Source organism: Ictidomys tridecemlineatus, chromosome 13 (assembly GCF_052094955.1).
Source record: "Ictidomys tridecemlineatus isolate mIctTri1 chromosome 13, mIctTri1.hap1, whole genome shotgun sequence".
NCBI lineage: Eukaryota > Metazoa > Chordata > Mammalia > Rodentia > Sciuridae > Ictidomys > Ictidomys tridecemlineatus.
Window position 1 is genome coordinate 90,730,503 of NC_135489.1, and position 8,147 is coordinate 90,738,649.

The window sequence follows — 8,147 nt, forward strand, 5'->3', positions numbered from 1 at the left end:
CAATATGCATAGCTCTCAGGAACACAAGCGAAGCAAAAAATCACAAAAATGTGTTTACTATGTGACCATCAACGTAAAACTTCAAAAAAAAAAAAAGCAAAACAATATCATGTCTGTTCACTCGGATACAAAAATGCAAATATGATGAAAGTCTGCACTGCTTGCAAAACTCCAGGTGCCCAAGCACCCGGCTTCACTCCATCTGATGGCCCAGATGTGGCCTCCGGGTGGAGCCCTGTGGGACCCCTGGAACCTGCTCAGGGGGAGGAGGACGGGAGCAGGGAGGGGCACCATGGGGCCGAATCTGCCTGTTGTTTTATAGACCAGGGTCGCAAGTTGTTAAAGTTGAGTGATATCGAGGATCAGCTTTGTGTTCTTGGAACTGTGAAATATTTAGTTAATGTAAAAATAAAAAAGGAAAAGGAGCCAATACCAGATTAAGTTCCATGGTCAAAGAGATATGATCCTACTTCTTTTGCATTTTTGCTCCAAGAAAATATCACTTGTAGCAAACAAACAAACAACTTCAATTTAGTCACACTCAGAGAGGGCACTACCTAGCTGGGCTGGAATAAAACCTCATGACATATTCTGAAGTCAACTGTATATATTTGCACTTATGAGTTATCTGTGCCATAGTATTTTCCCTTTGAGTTACTTGGTATGAAACCACTAAACCACAAAATATTACTTTGTCATGTTTCAGTTAAGGTGAGGTGGCTGCGGAGCAATGGAACACCAGACCCTCCTGGTAGGATTTTCACCAATCTCCTGGAGAGGAGGGGTTAACCCCAGGTCCTGCTAGATATGCATCCGGATATCATTTGTCAAGTGTCATTTGGCCACTAATATGAGATGTGAAAATGGTTGATAACATGAACAGAGAAAGCCTGAGTGCCTGGGCATCTGGGGTCATTAAGTCCAGAGCTCGAGTAGATGGCTTCTGCAAGTGCACGTCTATGCACTGGTGCACTTCTACACATTGGTGCCCATTGTGATACTCCACAACATTCATAGAAGGATTTGTATTTACCCAGGCATTTGTCTTACGTTGACGTGTATAAACACTAAGTTAGAGAATTTATTCAAGTGTCTTTCTAGACCTCAACTTGCTCAACTTGAGCTTCTCCCCACCTGGAATCCTTCTGTGGAGACAGGAGGAAGTGCACTTTCCTGAAATCCCTGAATGAATTCAGGGACACCAGAAAACTTAACCACCGTTGAAATTGTGCCTTCCAGGTCACTCATTTTTTTTTTTTTAAGTCAGAATTGGGACAGGGTCTCGATGAAGCTTACCAGATCACTCATGGGCCCCCTCCCTCCCCCTAGCAGGACCTGGGGTTACATGGGGTTATGATCTAGAGCTAAAATGCTCACGAGGGAGCTCTGCTGTCTCTGTCCTACTGGCTTCTCTTTGTCCTACTGTCACAATGTCCCGGACCTCTCTTGGCCTCTCCTATTAAAAATCATGAGGATTGTAATGAAGAGAAGAAAAGCAAAGCCATGCCCTCCAGAACTCGCAGGACCTCAGCAATCCTAGTCCAGCTGGCTTTTGGCTGCCCTCTGGGTGGCTGCGGTTCTGAAGGGAGAGAGCGAGGAGTCCAGGGTGCCTCCCAGGTCCCTGGGGCTCAGAGGACTGCACCCAGCTGGGAGAAGCACAGGCCGGTCCAACTCCTGCCAGAGCGGGGAAGGAAGGGTGCCCAGTGCCAGCGCTCAGTGTGGTAATGAGCAGGAGGAGCCAGGCCCCGGCTCCAGGGCTGAGAAGAGTCTCTCCTGCAGGGGCTCCTCACACCAGGGGTGGAATCCCAGGACCCCGGTGGATGACGGCCACCGTGGAAGGCTTGGAACTCGGGCATGCGACCTTTTCCCTTGACGTACAAACGCACACTGTACTGCACAGAGGCCCGGTAAAAGATCAACAAAATATAAGTAAAATAGAAATGTTATGCAAACGAGGTGTGACAGATGTCACAAGAGTGTGCCCACTACCATGCCATGCCCCCTTCATCATTGTGTGCTGACGTGACATGATGCAGGCCTGTGTGACCAGAAAGAGTGACGTGGCACTGATGTGGCACTGTGATGTGGCAGTGTGGTGTGGCACTGTGATGTGACCCTATGACATGGCAGTGTGACACAGCAGTGTGACATGGCACTGTGACGTGACTCTTGATGTGGCAGTGTGGTATGGCACTGTGATGTGACTCTGACATGGCAGTGTGAGACAACAGTGTGACGTGACACTGTGACATGACAGTGTGACATGGCATTGTGATGTGACACTGTGACATGACAGAGTGACATGGCATTGCAATGTGACTCCGATGTGGCAGTGTGGCACAGCAGTATGACATGGCACTTGATGTGACACTGTGACATGGCATTATGATGTGACTCTGTAATGTAGCTGTGTGACATAGCAGTGTGACATGGCATTATGATGAGACACTGTGATGTTACACTGTGACGTGGCATTGTGACGTCACACTGTGGTGTGGCAGTGTGCTGGAGCCTTAGGCTGCCGTGAGCTGAGTACGTGTCATGAGGAGGACTATCTCCATTTGGGGGTAGCAGGATGTGATGTTTCATCATTCTTCTTAGAGCATGCAATAAATAAGTATAGGATTTGTTTATTTCTGGAATTTTCCACATAATGGCTTTCTATCTCTGTTGATTGTGGGTAACTGAAACTGGGGATGAGTGTGGCGCACCTCATGTTATTGCTTTGCTGCTGCAGTGAGTGACAGCAATGGGCAGGTCTGGCCGGTGATGCCGTGGTGCAGGGGCCGTATTTCCTGCCGAGGAGCATGAACTAAGCCTCCACCAGAGCTGACCCTGCACCTGGGTTCCCTGCGGAGTACGTGGGCCTGGGGGGTTCCTGAGAGGGTGCAGTTCGTGGGGGCTTCTCTTGGGGGTTGAAGAGAAGGAGGAACTTTGTGTTAACAAGAATGAGAGAAAGGGGACTCGGGGGGCAGAAGCAGGACGGCCTCTGCCAGCACCTCTGGCCAGGTTGAGCGCTGCATCTTCCTGGGGGGATTGAAGAGGCGCGTTGGAGGGAGGCTTCCACAGCCTCCTGGGGCCGCTCAGCCAGAGTCAGAGCGTCACCCACGCCTGCAGGGAAGAGATCTCTTCCTCGCAGCTGCAAGCAGGTGGCTTTGGAGCTTCCTCTCAGACCCAGCAGCTGGCGAACCTCACTTCACCCCGTGGCTGCAGCACTGCCCGCTCTGTGCCCTCGCTCTGGTGCTCCACACCCAGACGGCCTCCTGCGTGCTGGAGATGGCCCCTCTGTCTCCTGGGCACCTCACATGTTCCTCATCTCCACACACTGTGCCTCAGCCCGAGTCAGATGCTGGCATCTCCGACTGATTCCTTTCTGTCCCTTCCCTTATGTGTCCATTGTGCCCCCAGGGTCCCACCTCCAGTCCCTGCTCCCCTTCATGGGGCTCCGTCCCAGAGTCAAAAAATAGTACCTGGACATCCCCCGACTCAGGTTAATTCCAGCCACACAAGAGCCAGAGATGTTTCTAATATGAAAAGTTGCCAATGACTCTCCTCCTGGCGACAGACCCTACAATATCACCCCATTAAGATGAAGTCGGATTTCCTTAACATGGCAGGCTAAGGCTCCCTATGCATTGTCCATTTTTGACCTGAAGCTCTTTCCATCTCTGCACACTTGCCCCCAAGGCCCTGATTCTCTTGATCATGAACTCTTATCAGTAGGATGCAGCCCTCTCCTAGTATCCATGCGTGATTGGCTCCAGCGCTTCCAGTGAGAACCAAAATGCTCCAGAACTTCCAGCGGGGACCAGAATATGTCTAAATCCTGTGTGTAAAAACGGTGCATTGTCTGCATATAACTTATGCATACCCTCCTGTGTACTTTAAGTCATCTCTAGATTGTTTATAATATCTAATACGATGGAAATAGTATCTAAGTTGTTGTTTACTGTTTTGTTCAAGGAATCACAAGGAAAAAAAGCCTACGAGTTCCTTACAGACATGACCTTTGCAGGTGTAACTGCATTCTAAGCTGCTTTTGGGTGACTCCTTGGGTGTGGCTGGACAACTGTGATGTTTTGTATGCTTTATCAGTTGTATATTTTGAATATGTATTTGTCAATCATATATGGACATCTTATTCATTCTACTTTTAGCTCAATAAAGTATAGCCTTTTAGAGAACAGAGAATACACCTTTGTGGAAGTCCTGTTTCCTTCACGGTCCTGCACACCTGTGGGAGGAGTGCTCCCACCTGGCCATCGGGGTGGGGTCACCTCTAGACCTCTGCACCTGCTCCTTCCTCTCCAGGGCCACATTCAACTCACCTGTACCTGGGCTGCGCCTACTCATCAGGAAACGTGGATGTTGATTAAGCCAGGATATTTATTAGGCACTAAACAGCCATCACTGCTTAGAGAGAATGAGCTAATTTAGGCTCCACAATTAGAGTTATGTTCATGATCTTCAAGTAGGTGCTAGGATTGCTGGTATCAGTGCCAAAACATACAGTTAGAGGTAGCTGACTGTGGTCGGGCATGGTGGTGCATGCTTGTAATCCCTGTGGCTGGGAGGTTAGGCTGGAAAATCGCGAGTTCAAAGCCAGCCTCAGCAACTGCAAGGCGCTAAATAACTCCGTGAGACCCTGTCTCTAAATAAAATACAAAAATAGGGCTGGGGAGGTGGCTCAGTGGTCAGGTACCCCTGAATTCAATCCCCTGTGACTTCAGTCCTAACCCTGCACAGGAGTGAGGTGTCATGAGAAATCTGTCAATGCATCTGCTCTTGGCAACTGGCTAACCTAGGGCTAAAAGATCTTCATATTTATGACGATTACTTGGGCTGGTATTTAGACAAAGGTCAGAAAACATGTGACGGGTATTTGGGTTGTTTCCAGTCTCTGGCTGAGAGGATCCGTGAGGCATGAATCATCATTGACATCTATATCACCTGTTTCATCTATTTCACATTTGGAGCATGAATTCCAAAAGGGTAATGCCAATTCCCAGGGCAAGTGTTTGTGATTTTTGTAACTATAGACATCAGCATGTCCTGCTTTAGGGATTGGGCCAGGTTGCACTTCTAGCAACACCAAGGACACTGGTCTTCTGCAGTGGCTTCCTGGGGCAGTGCGGTAAATAACCTTGCAGTTCTGGCTGTCTGATAGGAGAAAAATGGGATTGCAAGGTCATTTGAATCAGCATCTTTCTTATCATAAGAGATGTGTGAGTTTTCATATGCTTAGGAATCACTTGCATCGGATGCTTGTAGATTATTTGTTCAAAGCATTTTGTTTGAATGACCATTAACAGTTAAATGAACTGTGGCACATTTATTTCTACCAGAGGGTATTATGGCACCACAGAGGAGCAGGAGAACAGCCTCCAAAGTGGCTGGGAAGTGGAGAAAACAAGGTGAAGAATATGTTTTGAGTAAAAAAGCAGTACAGTAAGAATAAATATCAATATTTTTCTCCATGTGCATGAAGAGTCTGGAAGGACAGAAAAGAAACAAATATCCTTGCCTGTGGAGAAGGCAAAGACAGACGGGGACTTGTGGATGGGGACAGACTTCACAGAGTCTCTTTTATAAACAGGGTACCCCCTTTAAAGAATCAAAACAAACAACACACAACATTTGTCTTGAAAATCATCAGAATGTTGAGAGTCCTGCTCTGAACCCTAGGGCATGACAGGATTCTTGAGGCTCCTGGTCCTCTCTGCTCCTCAGGGAGGGGGCTGTGCAGGTGACTGGGGTCCTGGAGATGGAGACCTAGCTTTGAGGTGCTTTGCCAGAAGGATGGAAAGAGCCTCCAGTTGGAGTGTGTTTGGATGGAGCCTTGTTTGAGGACGTCAAGAGAAGCACCTGGGACGTACCCAGTGTTTCCATATGCAGTTGACTCTGAGGTCCATCCTTAGAGTCAGCAGAAGAGGCAGGTTCTGGGCAACCTCGATTTAGTATAGAGGAAGCCGGACCTCGAGCCTTTGCCCAGGACTTGGAGATGTCGCCTGAGGCTGGCATCCGGTTGCCACCTCCCACTTTGCACTTTCCTTCTCCTCTGAGAAGCTGGTGAAGGAAAAGCACCTGGACCTGTCTCCAAACAAGAAGAGGCACGCGTCCCACCCACGACTCTGCTCCCCTTCTTAGAAGGCCAAGTGGAAGCCAGGCTGAGATCCCAGGCTAGCTCATCAGCAAACTGAGCACATACTCAGGGCATCTGCCAAGCGTTTAAAGATTTAAGAGTCTGCTGAAAAGAACTGAAGTCCTCATGGAGGGAACTCCTGGATCCCTATTGACCCTCCCCGCACACATGTGCCGCTCGGGGCTGTCTTTGTTGTGAATTATGCATGCGCCGAGAGGTCCAAGTCCCTGCTCTGGATTGAGCAGAGCCACCAGGCAGTGAAAGGCCTCTCTCTGGTGTTGGTACCTCTTGCTGTCTGGACAGCTTTCTCCATTTTGCTTCCTGTAGACACAGCACAGGGAGAGCAGGGGGAGCTGGAGGAGCTCCCAGGGGTTCTCCTCAGACCACATTCGTACGTGGTGACAGCCGTGAGCCTGGGAGGCACGGGGACCAGCAAAGCTCTTACCAGGAGCTCAGCCCTACAGCCACGTGGCTGGAGCATTCCTGGCGGTGCTGAGTTGTCCCTGGCCTCTGTGGTGTCCCAGAGCAGTGCGACCTCAGACCAGGTCCCTCTCCCTGGGCACATTCAGTTTAATCCCAGGGGGAAGGTGCTCTGTGTGGGTCTCTCAGGGGTAGAAACGGCACTGAAATGTGACTCCCAGGGCTGTGCTTCAAATTGAGTGTGGAAAATACTTACATGTAGGTTTATATACGTTAGTAAACTCAGGCTAATGTTAGAAGACTCTTCCTTAGCGGATGTCGGACCTGCTGTAGAGAAAACCCTCTGGCCTGCTGTGCAGGGTCCTCCTTCTGTCCCACAAGCTGAGTCCCTAGTGAGCCCCTAGGCCTGCAGTCCTGGATCTGCCTGATTCTTTCTTTCTGTCTCTGGACACTTACTCCCTTGCTCAGCCGAATCGCAGGGCTGGGTCTTTCTGAGAGGGCCAAGGGTTGCCTGCTCCTGAGGACACTGTCCCTCCGTCCAGGCTCCTGCACCTAAGCCCGCCCTCCCCCAAGCTGTCCCCTCCCTCTCTCCTCAGTTGGTCACTCTCCAACAGCCATGGCTCCTCATCCGGTCTGTGCTTCCGGAAGCCTTCTCTTTCACTGTTAAAAAACGGGTGAACTTATGCTTCCTGAATTCCTCCTTGGGATGCCGCTGTTCAATATGGGGCATCTTTTCTGCGGCTGACGGTAGGATGAGATTTTCTGGTGACTGGATCCTCCTGCCGGGCTCATCGGTGGGGAAGGCAGAATTCTTTTCCTCAGATCTTTGGCTTCCATCTCTAGAAAGAGCCAGTTGCTTGAGTCGTTGCTTTGTGCTCGGTTTTGCCGTAGTTCAAAGGCAGGATCCTTGTTTTAGTCTGCCTTGTTGCTGCTGGGACTAAAGGACCTGACCAGAACCCTTGTAGGAGAGGAAAAGTTTATTTGGGGGCTCACAGTTTCAGAGGTCGAAGTCCCCGGAAGGCCAGGTGCATTCCTGGGGCTTGAGATGAGGCAGAACGTCATGGCTGAGAGGTGCCAGGGGGAAGCAGCTCAGAGAGACTCCACTCACCAGATTCAAAACATACACCCCAGAGCCATACCCCAGTTCCCACCTCCTCCAGCCACACCCCACCCACCTCTAGCCAACACCCAGTTAATCCCATCAGGGGTTAGTTCACTGTAACCCAATCATTTCTCCTCTGAACCTTCTTGCATTGTCTCACATATTAGCTTCTGCAGGGGCGGGGGACCACATCTAAACCATAACAATACCCCCCTCTCTCTTTCTCTCTCTTTATTTCACAAAATACATACTGGGACCTGTTGCCTTTATCTCACATTTGGACCAGCACACAAAACTTGGACATGCCTTCTTCAAATCCTAAATTTTATGTATTCCCGCATAGGATTAAGTAGATTACATTTTTATTTCCTCCTTTGAAATGTTGCTTCTAATGAATGAGGAGATTGAACCAGGACTAGATTTTTAAGGCCAGTGGGATACCAAGCAAGCAGAGAAGACTCCTAGGTAAAATAGAGACTCTTA